Source organism: Zootoca vivipara, chromosome 9 (genome assembly GCF_965207765.1).
Source record: "Zootoca vivipara chromosome 9, rZooViv2.hap1.1, whole genome shotgun sequence".
In the NCBI taxonomy this organism is placed as follows: Eukaryota; Metazoa; Chordata; class Lepidosauria; order Squamata; family Lacertidae; genus Zootoca; species Zootoca vivipara.
In genome coordinates, this window is record NC_142592.1 from 42,146,601 (window position 1) to 42,162,701 (window position 16,101).

Below are 16,101 nucleotides of genomic sequence, written 5' to 3' on the forward strand. Positions count from 1 at the left end.
AAGGTTATGGCCTGATTTAACCCTGAAATGTGGATTTGAAACAAAGTTCTATCACTGATGTTATTTCACAATAGCAAATAAATGTCAGTTTTTACTCTACTACCTATGGCACTGGAAAGGCAGATGAGGTATGGCAAGAGTAGATACTGGTAATTGCCTCCCAAGTTCCCAGTAGCTCCAATTCAGTTCTGAGCAGTACACAAACAAAACACACAGCAAAATGTTATGCACCAGAAATGGGGTTCTCAGAGGTGCATTATACCAGTTGTTCCTTCATCTCTAGAAAGAGCTGTCCTCACAACACTGTCTTAGTACCACACAAAAAACACTTCTGACTCTGCTACCCCCTCCTCTTGTCATCTACTTACACACTGGTGTTAATCCAGAATATGTAGCTTGATGTTAATATGTATGTTAAACTATTCCCACAGGCCTCTCTCAATTAAAAGGCTCTGACCCTGCCAAGGAGTGGGCAGTCCACGCAACAACGCGAGTCAACAGTTCTAACATTTCTTATCCGCTTCAAATATTATTATGCCAAACGAATTACGCTTGAAGTAGTCATTGCCCCTTGGGTGGAAGACAGCCCCACTCACGGAAGCAAAGGAGAGCAGAAACCAAGAGGCCGCCAGTCGGCTGTGTTTATTTATATCTTTTAGGATCATTTTTCATCCTGCATGGGTAGAGCTGGGGCTTGCTACAACCAGCGCTGCTATAAATAAGCCTTTACAGCAACACTCGGGGTACTTGGCTGTTACCACCCGATCTTGACTGGTTGCACCAGAGAACCTGAGTTTCCATCCCGAGTTATTGGACGGTGTGAGGGGAGAGAAAAGAGAGAGAAGAATCTCACAATTAGCTCGGGTTGGGGTCGGAGAGAAAGAAAAACTCTCAAGCCCCGTTACCCTTTCAGGTCGTCCTTATCCAAGGAGCGAGTTTCAAGTCCCACTCCAAATACTGTACAGTATACTAAACTCCCCTTCTCCTCCTCCCCCGCCGATGCCCTCAGAGAAGGAAGCGCCACTGCGCACGCGCAAGTGAAAGCGATGGAAAACCCTCCCCCCCCCTAAACAGCCCCAAATTCATTTCTCCAACGGAGCTCCTGCAGCTACAGCCGCGAAACTGGAACGAGAGGTATCCCGAGGAACCATCATTACCTCAACACACATGTTATTATTATTATTATGATGATGATAATAATAATAATAATAATAATACTAACAATGACACCCTCGGAGCTGAGAGACAGCTGGAGGGGCGCGGAGGAGCCGTTCGCCCCTCTGAGGGGATTTGCGGCGTCTTCTGAGAGGAGAGCAAAGAAGCCTCGCCGTTCACCTGCTCCAGCAGCCTTGCAGAAGCGCGCAACGGGCCCCCGAGGCCTGCCTCGCCACTCACCTACAGGGAGCCGCAGCCGTCGCCTCTTCGCCCGCAGCGGTGCACACGGAGAGCCCACCTCCTTTCCACGGGCGCTGCTGCGGGAGCCGCTTTTCCCGCCCGTTTTACCCGCCGGGGAAATCCAGCCGCCAGATACCGAGATCAAAACAAATGGCGGGGGGAGGGGGGAGTCAACCGCCACCAAAAAATAAACTTTCCTCGTCGTCGCCGCCGTCTCACTCCCTGGAGGAGCACGAACCCAAACACATCGGGACCCGCCCTCAGTGGCCGTGCATTGGCTAGCACTGCAATAATGTTAACACTGATTGGCGACGTTACCTGGCGACCTGCCCTCTTTTCCATCCCCCCTCCTCATTTCCCATTGGGCGACTCTTCAACCATCTCAAAATGCATTAGTCACAGTGGCTGCATATCAAGCAAAGCTCCGCCTCATAAGTTTTTGATAATAATTGGGCAGCGTGAAAACCACCCGAATCCTTATTGGTGAAACCAGCTACCTATGCTGTTTTAACTTGCACTCCTCTGCTTTCTCCGCCCTAGCTTTTTTTCCAATTGGACAAAACCACAGCTCATCTGGGCAAGTCACGCATTTGTCCCACCCATATTGTTCCTTACTGCAAGGCTATTGGCTATATATTTCGTCATTATAGCCAGCCAATCATGGCCACCGAATTCGCACCGCCGTAAAAACGGAGCCGAAAATAATAATAAATATTTCAAAGCGCGTGCGCTTGGTCTTCGCTCCTGAAGATGTCAATCAATCTTAAACCGGCTAATGGCAGATCTCGAAGCCATCGGTACAGCCGAGTCGCGTACCTCTCTGGCCTCAAGACTGGAAACGTCATTGGTCGCCTAGGTGACCAGTTTGACGGGGATGGGGCTAATTCATAAGAAGGCGACGTGCGATTGGGTAATATGCCACGGTCCCTCAGATTTGCAAGAACAGCCCCGCCTTCTTATGAATTGGGGAGAGAGAGGCAAATACTGTAATAACAAGCCAGGTGTGCGCAGCCGCAGTGCCCCGTGCTGTGCGCAGTTGGAGTACCACGTGAGTCCTTGAGGCTGGTGCTCGCACGTGGCCTTGGGCTGCCTCCACGTGATGGTGACAGCCGGCGTCCATTTGGGTGGCGGTGACGCGCTGCCTTTCCGCGGATCTCTGCGGCGCCTCAGCCCGCTTGGTTCTTTCAGTCCCCGTATCCAATCGTGGAGCTCTCCCTTGGCACGGGGATGACTAGCTACGTGCCAGTCACCCTCTCCATAGGACAGCCTCACATAGTGCAGTACTTAGTCCTGTCAAACTAGAACATAACCTGCAGCGACAACAATTAAGAATGCTGAACAATGATGGGAGAGGAAGTAAAATTCCTCGTGATATTTTAATTTTTAATTATTTATTCAACATTTATAGACCACTCAGTCACCAAACAACTCTAATGTGGTTTTACATAAACCAGCGAAATAAACTATCAATCACACTTCACCTCAGTGTCCAAAACCAGAGTGGTTTATTAACGACATTTTTATTCTGCCTTTCCTCAAGTTAGCTGAAGGCCACGTGTGGTTCTTCCCTCATTTTTTTATCCTGGTAGCAACCTGGGAGGAAGGTTCGGCTAATTGGTTATGACTGTCAATAAATCACTCCAATCTTAGTTTGACACACAAACCACACACACTTGCTTGTATATTATTATTTTATTAACATTCCAAAGTATGTGACACTTAACTAAGAACAAGATGACAGGCATGAGTGCCACCTTAAGGCTGTTGTTTTTTTTCCTGAAGGGGCAGTAAAGCACTGAAAGGAAGCATGCTATTTTCTCTGAGAATAGAATAGTGCCTGTATGTTTTGTTCATATGTCAAGTGCTTCAAATGCAAGAAACTTCCTCTTTAAAAAGCTGGGTGTTGTGGTTGTAGGGGCAACCCCCACCCATGGCCAGTGGTGCCTTACAAGAACAATTTCTCTTCCCAGTGGGGTCATAATTTAATTCCAGTGAGCAGACTTCAGATTTGCAGGATCTACTTCATGTGTGTACTTGTTTTACTAGAACCCCCAAGTTCCGCCAACCAGAGGCTAAACTCATAAATTAGAATTAAAGAATTCCCATTAATATCTTTTTAAATATCAGAAGTGAATGGAGCTTCAAGTGCTGCCACATTAAAATCTATCCATGGTTACCCCAAGCTTTCTTCACTTTAGCAGTGTTATTAGAGGGGTGCATGTCATTTCTTGCTTTTATTATTAAACCACTGGGATTCAGAAATCCTTGCCAATCTTCTGAAAATCACCCAAACTTCTGAAAACTCAACCCAGATCTATATTCTTCCCACCCCTGATCTAAACATCAAAGCTCCAGTGCTTCATGGTACTACCATGGCAAAAAAGACAAGAAAAAGAGGTCCTCTTGATTATTGTATAGCATCTATCCTGCCCTAAAATTGAATGAAGTTCACTTAGAGGGGAGCTATGGGGCTTCAGATTTATTCAAATATATTTCTGGAATAAAGAAATGTTTGAAAGCATGCATAGGGCACTCAGGGGATGCCAGCTGAATTGTCATAACAAACACCTGGAGAAGAATAAACAAAACACAGTGTAATTACTAGATACCTGTAGAGCTGGAGCTTCCTTTTCCCTTTTGAGGTCATATTTAACATTGTTGTTGGCACTCATTAATTAATGTATCATTCATTCGCTCTGCTAAAGGACCTGTTAAATACCTATGACCTTTTCCTTTTCATTGTTGGTGGCAGACAGACATTAGCCAATTTGTATCTAACATGCTGTAAAAAGTCCCTGGGTTTGTGTGTGTGTGTGTGTGTGTGTGTGTGTGTGTGTGTGTGTGTGTGTGTTTATTTATTTATTTATTTATTTATTTCCATGTTTTAAATAAACAATCATGCATTCATTTTAATATTATGTGTCATAGGTATTTTTCCCCTTCACAATTTTGTAATAAATGTTATACCTTATAATTTACGGTATTTGTACTGTGTATTCTACCAACTGTATGCTTAGGAGCATTTCATTGTTCATTCACAATGGTTTCATCTGTATTTTTGTCCCAAGAAAGAAAGAAAGAAAGAAAGAAAGAAAGAAAGAAAGAAAGAAAGAAAGAAAGAAAGAAAGAAAGAAAGAAAGAAAGAAAGAAAGAAAGAAAGAAAGCTCATCACCAAATCATTTAATAAATAGTAATAATACTGCAAGGGGAAGTTCCACAGGTGATACTTCTCTCCACACACATTTTCAGTGGGCAGAACAGGAAGCTGTGTCAACAGCTCGGTGAGCAAAAGCTGGTGGGGTTCTTCAAGGGTTGAACCCCCTATCCCCCTGGTGTTATGGTTCAGGGATGTGAAATTTGCTGCGTCCCCTTCTGCGCAACATTCACAGCAGCATATGCCCATGGTAGGAGAGGCTAGAAGCAAAAGTGGGCGAATGCACAGTTTACCTTCTTACAGTAGACTAATGTCCACGCACACACCTCTCCTATCCTCCAGACAAGCAAGGAGCATTATCAGAGTTGAAGAACATAGTCCAGGCAAGCTGAAGCACTTATGTGAAGCAGGGTCAGTGAGAGTGAGATGTGGGGAGTGTGTGTGTGTGTGTGTGTGTGTGTGTGTGTGAGAGAGAGAGAGAGAGAGAGAGAGAAAGAGAGAGAGAGAGGTGGGGACTGGAGAGAGTTCTGAAGGTCAGATACGTTCACAGTGGCAGGGAGAATTAGGCTGGAATCATCAGCTTGGGTCTAGTAGGTACCCTGTTTACCCTATTTTAAGACGTAGTCATAAAATAAGCCATAGCAGGATTTTTAAGCATTCAAGGAATATAAGCCATACCCTGAAAATAAGACACAGTGATAGGCGCAGTAGCAATGCTGGCCATGGCAGGAGGAGGAGGGGGGGAAAATAAGACATCCCCTGAAAATAAGCCATAGTGTGTGTTTTTGAGGAAAAATAAATACAAGACGGTGTCTTATTTTTGGAGAAACAGGCTCTGAGAAAAGAAAAGCATTAGGGCAGAGGCTTTCAACCTTTTATAGTCCATGGCTCCCTTGACCACCACATTCTACAGCCCCCCCTGTGGGAAAACGCGCTCCAAGCCTCAGAAGCCCAGTTATGTAACCTCTTGCCTGCAGAGCTGGCAGCCCCCCTCCCTTGTGAAGTGTTCCCACAGCTTCCTCTTCTCTCCCCTCTCCTTGGAAGTCCTCCAGGGAGCCGCCACAGCCACCCCTAGTCCCTCAGGTGTCCCCCCCCCCAAAAAATAATTGCCTCTTCATCCCGTCCCACAGGGGCCTGGGAAGAGGATGCCCCCAGACTTAGCAGCCCGGTGGAGACTGGCTGAAGGTAAACCTGAGACCACCATCTTACTCACCTTGGGAGGCAGTAGTGGGTGCCATGGGCCTACATGATGGAAATGGGAACCTGGCCAGCCCCAGAGGCACCATTCGCCTGGGGAGCTTGTAACCAGGGCTGCTGCAACAAACAGCTGTGCAAGCCTTTGGGAGGCAGAAATGCAAGAGGGCATCAGGAGGAGGGAAGAGAGAGGGATGGAGAGATGGAGATCAGTGTTGCCTGCGGCACCCCTGATCATAATTCAAGGCACTCCAGGGTGCCACAGCACACTGGTTGAAAACCACAGGGTTAGGGAGAAACTGTTGTGGCCACCACACATAGCCAACAACCAATTATATTGGCTAAAAAGAGTGCTTTGTTCAAGCAAAATACCTGCAAGGGAAGGCGAACTGAAGTCACCAGGGAAGGCCTCTGTGGGTGTATGTGTGGCCACATTGGCAGCCTATGTATTACAGTAGTTCATTTATAGTAACTTTATTTGTAAAACTCCTGTGGTGCTGGTGTTAATTGCGCCTGCTTTTCCCCTACTCTGAAACACCCTAACCAAACCCATGTACAGTACAAGCCAGTTTCTCAGATCACAACCCATTGCAATATTTGAATACTGTTCAGTGCAATGGAACAGAGGTGTACACTGCTCAACTTGATGATTTCCAATTTCATATATGAGAGTTTAGTGCACTATCCAATGAAAGAAAGATAAAGATGTGGTCTTCCTACTGATTAAGGTATGACTCACATTTTTGAAAAATATTGACAGAAATCTTCAAAAAAGGAGAAATAGAATTTTGTCATAAGCTGAAAAGTCATGTGGTAGTTTATTTATAGAAAATATTTATATTTCTCCAAATCATTAAAAATTTCAGAGTGGTTTACAACAGTTGTACATAAAACCATACAATAAAAATAACCAGAGGCAGATTTAGGGCAGCTGATCGGTTCTGTCACACTAGGCATAGAGGCTTAGGGTATCACATTTATGATGTAGTGAATTGAGGAGAATAGGTGAGGGGCATGACAAATTTTGGCTTTGCATAGGGCGCCACTAAAATTTGAAAGACCAAAGTCCGCCCCTGAAATCATATTTAAAGTTTAAATCAGAAACCAGGTAACTATTGTGGAAAGATGTATTCTTAATTGCCTACATAAGTTTGAACGTGCCCTCACTCCCAATGTTGTTTCATTAACTTTGCTGTTACATACCGTACTTTTAGTTAAAGGTGAAAAAAATGCATTGCCTCCTTTAGCCACTGTGTGTCACTATTATACTAGTACTGTAGATAGTTGTTCCATTAGGCAAGTAATTAACTACATGTAAGGCCCACAAGTCTCAGGCTTGAGTTACCTCACACCTGAGAGACAAGCAGGTGCTGTCTAGCTACCCCTGTACTCAACTACCACAAAGGGTGGGTGGAGAAGCTTTAAAGGACAGTATAGCAGGAGGCAAAAGGGAGTAAACCCTCATTTGCCCCAAAACTTTTTTAAAAAGGAGAATCCCATATCCCATACTTATGTGGGAATAAACCCTACTGAATTCATTGGAGCTTACTTATAAGTAGACATATCCAAGATTGCACCTAAGTCTGTTCAGTGTGCTCATTTTATTTATTTGCCAGCATTTATAAACCACTTAAGATTTTGAACATCAATTTTCTAAACCGCTTAATATTTTAAAAATAATTTCTTACAGCACCTGTCAACAATACCATTCTTCTGTCTACCGAAGACAAACAAGTCATTCTGTACAAAAGAAGAATAAATGGACACAAGTCAAACAAAGTCCACAATTAAAGGGTAATGTTTCAGTTTCCCACCTCTTTTCAGGATTCAGTTTCAGTTTCTTGTCCCACATCCAGCCCACCACTGCTTGCAAACAGTGGCCTAGCACCTCAGCCGCCTCTTCCGATTCAGAGGGAACACGGAGGTTTCTGCTACTGTTGGTGTGTGTGTTGTTATTTTAATGTAATTTGTATTTGTTTTTTAATTGTGTTATTTTTATAACTCTCACTGGGAACTTTTTGTCAAATGTTGGCTAGACATACAAGTAATACATCCATAAATTGGCATCATCCGCACAGTGACATGTCTTTAAATTCCATGCTTTGGGAAAGACAGAAAAACCATTCTCATACCACAATGGCTGAAGGATTCAAAGACTGCTGAAAGACAAAAAGGAGGGGGAATGAGATGGGGGAATATCTTCATGCCAATAGCTCTTAGGATAAATTGGCATAGGGGGGGGGGTGAGGTCTCAGACACACCTATGGATCTATTTCCTTGTGGAGCTAACACCTCCTCTGTCCCCTATCTCAGAAGAATTAATTGAAGGGTGGGATATTAATACTCTAAATAAATTCATTCATCTCACTACTAATTAACTACGCTAGAAAGTTCCTAAACATCAGCAATAAGAATGCAGGGGAAGAGATGCTTCCCTATCAGGGAGTGTTATTTATATACAAATTTGAGCCCTGTTCCAAGTTATGGCCCCTGCAACAAGAAAATGCATGTACCTTTTGTACGAGAGAGAAAATATGCTCCCATGCTCGCAACTGCATGTTATCTTTATTCAAGAACTTTAAGTCCATTTAAAAATAGAAAGCAAGAATATATTTTGGCCAAACTTTGCCATTTAAAGTTTGGAAAAGTCCAGAAAAAAACTTTCAGCCTTTCTTCCTAGAAAACCTGTGATTTGTTGAAGTGCTCCTTAGCTTGGATTCCTTTCCCTTGCTCTGCATTTATTAGTATGTTCCTATCTTGAAAACATAAAAAGCAGACACTTTGGTAAACTGAAGGAGGGAAATACGAAGTCATTTTCTTTCACTGCTTCAGCTACCAGAGCTTCTACATACTGTACTGAGTAATTCAGTCAATGTTATTTGTAACTTTCTGACAGGGCAAGAGAGTGGGGAATAGACTCTGAGAAACACAAATGGCTGAATCATTTACAAATTGGTAGAAAATATACTGAGCAGAATAATGGCACTGGGAAAAAGTAATGGACAAGATGACCCCCATGCTTTCCCCTCTCCTATGATTGTTGCAGTTATCCCCCAGCACACTAAGGCAGAGCCATCTTCCCATTCTTTCAAGCAGCAGTACAATGTCGGCAATGTCCATGCTGAATCAGAACTGATCTTTCTGTACAAATGCAGCATACTTAGCAAGACAGCTAAGAGTGATCACATTTTGTTTAAGACTTGCTCCCCCCCACCAGGCCCTCTGCCTTTCAATTGCAAGTGCTCAGTGCAAGTGCTCAGTGCAAGTATTGTTGGCAGATGGAGAGAGTTCCTGGCAGGTTAGAGTGTGTCAAATATTTCAACAGCTAAGCCAATATTTTTTGAAGACTGGGCAATTTTCTTCTTGAAGATAAAAATCTCTATTCATGTAGAAAGCCTCAAATAAGTCTCTCCCCCCAAAAAGCTTGCCTATCCTTTTCGATGGTAGCCCTAGGACAATTTCAGGCAGGTCTCAGTGCTGCAAAAATTGTTGTATTTTGCCTGGAGATCTTCGGGTAAGAAGTAAATACTGTAGGTCTAAATACTAATACTAATAATGAATGCCTTTGGGTGTGTGCATATTACTTCCCTAGGGAGGGTGGTGGTCTTCAATGGCCATTTATTTTATTTTAAATAACCTCTATGTTGCACTCTCATTTTACATCCTCTTCTCTGAAAAGCAAAAAGATAAAACAGCGCTAAAAATTATCCTGCCAATTAAGGCAGGCTAAACAAATAGGAAGGGCGCCTTTCTATAATATGTACTTCCTTAGTACAGTGGTACCTAGAGTTACGAATGCCTCAGGTTACAAACTCCGCTAACCTGGAAGAGTTACCTCGAGTTGAGAACTTTGCCCCAGGATGAGAACGGAAATTGTGTGCTGGCAGCGCAGCAGCAGCAAGAGGCCCCATTAGCAAAAGCACGCCTCTGGTTAAGAACAGTTTTAGGTTAAGAACGGACCTCCGGAACGAATTAAGTTCGTAACTAGAGGTACCACTGTAATGTGAAATCCCCTTTATTAGCTCCCCCTGTATCTTAGTTTTGTTTTCCTTGTGATTAAAGGTTGATTGTAAAAAATAAAAGTCAATGCAGAGTGCCTTACTATTGTCCACAATGGCAGTCATATGGGGTGTGGTGCATGAAGGGCCCACTATCTATCTATCTATCTATCTATCTATCTATCTATCTATCTATCTATCTATCTATTAGCATATATATTCCAAACGTCACATATCATTCTTTCAAATCTTATACAATGTTTTGTTTTGGACTTCCATCAACTTCGCCTGATGATTTTCACTCTTCCTCACTCAATCATACATTTTATTAATTTCACTATTAATTTTAACAATCCATCACTAATTATCCTTTTCATATATTCTCCTTGTAATATTTCATATAGTCCTTACAAAACTTATTGCAGTCCTACTAGCATGATCTGTTGTTTACAGTTGTTTTTCAAATAGTTCACAAATTTACTCCAGTCTTCCAAGAACATCTGGCACCGTCGGTTTCCAATTCTCCCTGTCGTCTTATCCAATTCTGCGTAGTCCATCAGAGGGCCCACAATCTTGAGGCCCCTTCCCAAACTCAAAAATCACATTAAGTTATAATACACAATAATTTTGACATATGTGGTAGTTATATAATTATTTTGGTTTTGATTTTTCTTTTATAGAAACTGCTGTGTCAGTTAGTATTATGTATAATGAAGTATGCATACTTAGCTTTAGTCAGTTTAATCAGTTGCTAATCCCTGGGCACTGCCTGGCCTCTCGAGAGCTTCCCTCAAGGGCTGATGCCCTTCCTTGATTTCTTTGTAAGCAGAGCTGTGTATCGCTCACCAAAATACCTATCTTTCAGGAGGTGCCCCACATGTTCGGCCGTAATCCATTACAAAATTAGAAAGAGAGAATTGGTCACATTCAGTTAGATGACACCATGCCAATAAACACAAGGCTACTTAAAACAGTTTTGAATTTATTTGTATAAAACACATTTGTTATGACAGTAAGGCACATGTACACACCAAACAAGTATGTTTATGCGCAACAATATGGCATATTGTCAAAAGGCTGCCCACCAAACCCAGGTCTGCTGTTGCCAGCAACAGCCAGTGTAGACTATTCTAGTCCGTATTATCTACAAGGCATGATCAACTCGGGCACTGCGAGTCCAAAAAAAGGAAAGAGGTTAAAGAACTACAGGTCCCTTCCTTAGCCCATGGAAAGTCAACTACAGTACATTGCTGCTTTGCAATGTGCTCAGTCTATTCCACCAAGGAAGGAGATAAGAAGGGGGGGTTGTTATCTAATGGCACTTCAAATAAAGTTTCCATGGGCGTACCCAGTGCGGGGGCAGGGGGGCAGCTGCCCCCCCGAAGTAGGGCCAGCGCACGAGAGCGGCGCTGCCGGCGGGGCTGGTGGGTAGAGGCCCGTCGTGCGCGCTTCCTCCCTTCCCTTCCCTCCCGTGCCTTGGCCCCGCCCCTTGCCTAGTTTTGATCCTGGGTACGCCCCTGAAAGTTTCCCTGAGCAAAAGCCACAACACAATGAATTAATGCTGGGAATGCAACATGCTGCATCATGGTGGGCTTCTTTTGAGGAGTCATGTACATCAGACCTTCACATATATCAAAGTTTCAAGCCTGGAATGTTCCTCTACCACCACACACACACTTATTTGCACTCCAGAAAAGTGCTTCCAGAGCCAGCAGACGATGTGACGTTGTCACGATCTGACCTATGGTGCAGGCTGAGGGCTTGCTTGTGCCATACCATGCTTGTTTTTCATGCCTCCAACCTGGTGCTACAGTCTCACAGCAAGAAGTGTCACAAGTGTTCTGTGCATACCTGATGTACCCTGAGGCTTACGTTTTCCTTTCCCGTACTTTGCTAGCAAGGGAGATGCCCCATACATCCATTGCCACATTATTTCTCAAGTGCTAACACATGATAAATGGCACTGGCCAAAATAAATCATAATTACTTCCATCACCGCCACCGTTGCCCACCCCTGGTCTCACGGAAGCTGCCAGCACCATTTTAATGTGTCAATAAATTTCTACACACTCCAAAGACCTGAACTTTACACTAGAAAGTTGAAAGTAAATCCAAGCTTTCAACACCATCAAAAAAAGTTTCAGCTGATGCTGTCAAAGCAGAAAATTGTTATTAAAGAGTACTAGAGCATAAGAAAGCAAGTGTCGTGAAAGTTAAACAAAATCCACAAAGTGTAGAAAGGAATGTTAAAAAGCTAACCACTGTGTAATAAGATCTGAGATTAAATGCCATAGCTTAGGCACAGAGAAACCAATTTCAAGATCCACTAAAGATCCATTCTAGGAAGAGGATAAAGATTAAGGCACTCAAGAGCAGATTTCTGAAGTGGGGGTCGAGGACTAGTAAAGCATATTTTCATGTTAAATCTGCACAGTTGGAATTGCTCTAGTGTACAGTCCTCTTTCCACATGACATTTTCCCTTCATGTAGATAATTTCAGTGTAAGAAAACCTAGGCTGCAGCGCAACTATTTTACTGAGGCTTGTAACCAATGTGTGCACATTTGTGCATTCATAACAGACCACACTGTATCTCCGATATTAACCGACAAATCTGCTTTATACTGTCAAACTATTGATCCACCTATGTCTATATCCAATTAATTAGAAGTGTCCCTCCATAGGTATTGGTGCTGTACAGTGGTACCTTGACAACCGAACGCTTCGACTTCCGAAGGTTTAGACTTCCGAAGTCGACAACCCTGGAAGTCTTTTCGCTGCGCACACCCTGCGCCTGCGCAAAGCGGCGCACGCAGTCGGTACATGCGCAGAAGCGTGAAATCGCACTTCACGCATGCGCAGAAGCGGTGCTTCGACAACTGAAGACTTCGACTTACGAAGACGGTCGCGGAACGGATCGTCTTCGTAAGTCGAGGTACCACTGTACTAGCATTCCCCCCGCCCATAGAAAGGCAGCTGATAATCCATATTCATTTTTCATGTTGTATATGAAGTGGACCAAGAGGTTTTATAATCAGGTTAGCGCTCAGTAATTTTATATGTGAGCACAGGGTTAAATTAAATAGCTGAAAATCAGCTGAAAGATTTCCTTTTAAGCCTAGCCTTAATGGGAAATGTGCACCAAATAATTTCTGGATAACTAGGAAGTATTGAAGACCTTTAAAAATATTGATGAAAATTACTCAGAAGATGGGTATACAATAAGTCGACAGGCTATGAGATGAATCTTCTAATAAACTCCTGAGATAAGTTTTTAATCAAAATCTGTTCATCATGGAGAAACAGAAAGTTTCAAGGGACTGAAGGAAAGTGGTGAATTTTCAAAGACATTATTTTAGAATTATGACCAGATCCACTTATCTTCAATCCTGTGCAATGTAATGAAATAAATTCCAAATATACACAACACTTTTAGCATAAGTTACAGAAGTATACTGCACAAATAAAATCACTAAACATCACTTGCATAACATTCACATGTATGAGAGGCTTCAGTTCCACTATGCTACCAGATTTCAGGGAGAGACTAGAACGAATGGTTCCTAAAATGTTTATAAGATGATAATCAATTAATTGCAAACTCAGACTGAAATCTTGATCTCTTTTATGCCCTCTTAAATCACACCAACTTAAATGGAACGTAGGTGCGTATTATTACGTGTAGATTTATAACCTGCATATATCAAAGCCTCAGCAATGACAAGGTCTGCTTGCTAGCACAATATAGATCAGCTTCAGACGCCATTAAAAACTTCGGTAAGTAAATGTTCTGTACTCTCACCAAGTCAGCCAGACCCTCATTCCCTCTCTCACACACAGAGGAAATTGCTGCATGAAGTCACACTATCTGTTCCTCTAGCCAAGTATTGTCCACACTGACTGACAGCACCTCTGCAATTTCTCATCACTTGCTACCGAAGATCCTTTTAACTGGTGATGCCAGGGAATGAAACAGAGACCTTCTGGTTATGACTCGGGCGGAGTGACACAACTAAACCAACATAGAATAGAATACCTGATGACAGGCTACTTTGTTCACCCCAGGCATAGTTTAGTTGACTTAGTGTTAAACTTTGCTACACATCTCTAGTAGAATGTGTTCTGAAATGGTTATCTGTACAGATTCCAAAGAGCAATTTGTGTAGCATTGGGTTTTTTGTGTGCAATATGTGCTTGTACATCTTCCTCATGAAAGTTCTGTTCCCAATACCGCTGTCAATGTGCAAACCCCTTGTGTAGATCTGATTGTTGGAGAATTTAATTGCAGTTGAAGCTGCCCATAAAGAAGGGTGTGTACATATGAACATGATTTGAGTGGTAAACCCATCATCAAAACACACTCATGTTTTTATTAAAATATATTAACTTATCTTCGGGATCAAGTTCAAGAAAAACCATTAGCCTTTGCAGCAAAAGCACAGTACTAATTGGCCCTAAACAGGTATCATCACTAAACTCCTCTCCCCCTCCCCCGAAACAATTTGCCAATGTTTGCACACAAATTGCTCATGCAGCAATTTCAAAGTTTAAAAAGGTACATTTTAAAATGGTGGACATGGGAACCAAGATCTGACTATTGAAGCAGTAGCTACGTAGTGCTATCCAGATGGTTTATTAGATTTATATACCACCCTTCATCATACGATCTCAGGGCAGTTCACAGTTGATGTTGGATTCCAATTCCCACCAGCTTCAGCCAGCATGTCTAATCATCTGTGATGCTGGGATTCCCCATCCAACATCTGAAGGGCACTGGGTTGACTAACGCTGAACTATTAGACCAGAAATTGATTTGCTGACTGATACATCTATCAAATAGGGGAAACTGGGCTTCAGCAGTCAAATAGAAACAATTCAGGCCTTGTTTGCATGCACATCTGAATGCACCTGAGCATATTTTGAATTGCATTGCAATACAATGGGTATTACTATCATTCTAAAGCACAATTCTAATTTCATCTGGGTGTTAAAACATTCAGACACATCAATCAGTCCCTTCAAATTATCTGCGCCTGTAGAAAAACATGATGTTCAAGATTTAGTTTGATTTCATTTTGTGGTTTCTGCATTTCAACAACAAAAAGCATCATCACATTTAAAAATACATATCCACAATCATGAAACACTTTTGAAATCAAGTGGCTTTTTAAGATCATGAACAAATACAAGAGCCACAAAAAAAGTATCTGGGGATAGATGGGAACAATTCATGGGACACCTCCCCCCCCTTGTTACTTGTTCTAAAAACAAAAACAAAACCTACTTGGATTTATAGTTTTTGGAATGCATGATTGAGCCCTGTAAAAACTTGCAAGTGCACCTTTACCCTTTAAATATAAATTTGCCCGGATGTTTTAATAGTTACATATTTTTCAATTGGAGCTACTCCAAATCAAAACAGACTACCTTTTTCAAGGGATTCAAGGCAGTTTTGACATAAGTGAACTGCTTATGTTCAGCAGAGTGAAGGCAGAGGCTGTCACTATTACAACAATGGTTGCATTGATATATTTTTGAAGTACAATCATCCCACTTGGAAGTTAAATGTATTGCGTGCATATACCATGTCTGGCTGAAAGTTGGCCATCTGAAGGTAGATGGGTAAGTGGGTGAATACCACTGTGGTTTTAATACACCGTTCATCTCCATGGAATCCAGTTTAGCCATGTGTACAGAGGAAGGGAAATCGCTGTAATGAACAGCTTCCAGGCAGAGTACAGCACGTGCCCCGCATACCATTAAATCAATGTTAAATAGCACTAATAAATAGATGGTTGGCTAGGCATGGGCTCCCCCACCCGCAACCCCTCAGCCACCCAAATGTAATCCAATTTCTAGAAGATCCCTTGCTATAAAAGCTGACACAGCAGGCAATTCGAAAGCACAGTGTGTGTGACATTTTCTCTTGGACGTATTTCTTACTGAACATTCTCAAACAGAGCTAGCATGTGTGTTAAACAAGGCAAACTCTGCACCTCACTCTCTGCTGATTAGTATTCTGTAACAGACAGGCTGGATACAAAAAGGCAGACAGCCTCTGGTAGGGCTTGAAAGCTACTGTTTAAGGCAGCATAAAGCCATAGACTGACTATAGGACAGCTGTCTGGAAAACAAATGTCCTTATATTGAATTAATCCACTGGGCGTGTATAAAGTAGTGGGACTCTGCACTGACAACCTTGACTTTTTAAACGCTGGAATAAGTAACTGAATTAGGTACGTTTAATCATTTGTCATTATAAATCTGGACAAAAGTAACGAGATGCAAGGGAAGATTAAATGATTTCATCTATACCAATCTTGCATTGTTTTGCCACCTGCTACTCTTATTAGTGCATCTT

General features: G+C 42.5%; 1 protein-coding gene and 1 long non-coding RNA gene across 15 annotated transcripts in view; one reads left to right on the forward strand and one right to left on the reverse strand.

Moving 5' to 3' along the window:
* TNRC6B (trinucleotide repeat containing adaptor 6B) overlaps positions 1–1,617 on the reverse strand; it is a 100,755-nt gene extending 99,138 nt beyond the window's left edge. For 12 of the 14 annotated variants that reach the window (XM_035128452.3, XM_088676636.1, XM_035128448.3 and 9 more), the window contains exon 1: positions 1,396–1,617. The gene's annotated coding sequence lies outside the window, so the exon portion shown is untranslated. Of the gene's footprint in view, positions 1–1,222 lie in introns of all 14 variants that reach the window. The other 2 variants (XM_088676631.1, XM_060279802.2) reach the window with 1 other exon arrangement.
* Positions 1,618–2,115: 498 nt separating this feature from the next.
* LOC148684615 (uncharacterized) lies at positions 2,116–7,556 on the forward strand. The gene is made up of 3 exons (XR_015951731.1): positions 2,116–2,251; positions 5,680–5,734; positions 7,434–7,556. It is a non-coding gene; the product is annotated as an uncharacterized LOC148684615 (long non-coding RNA).
* Positions 7,557–16,101: the final 8,545 nt, after the last annotated feature.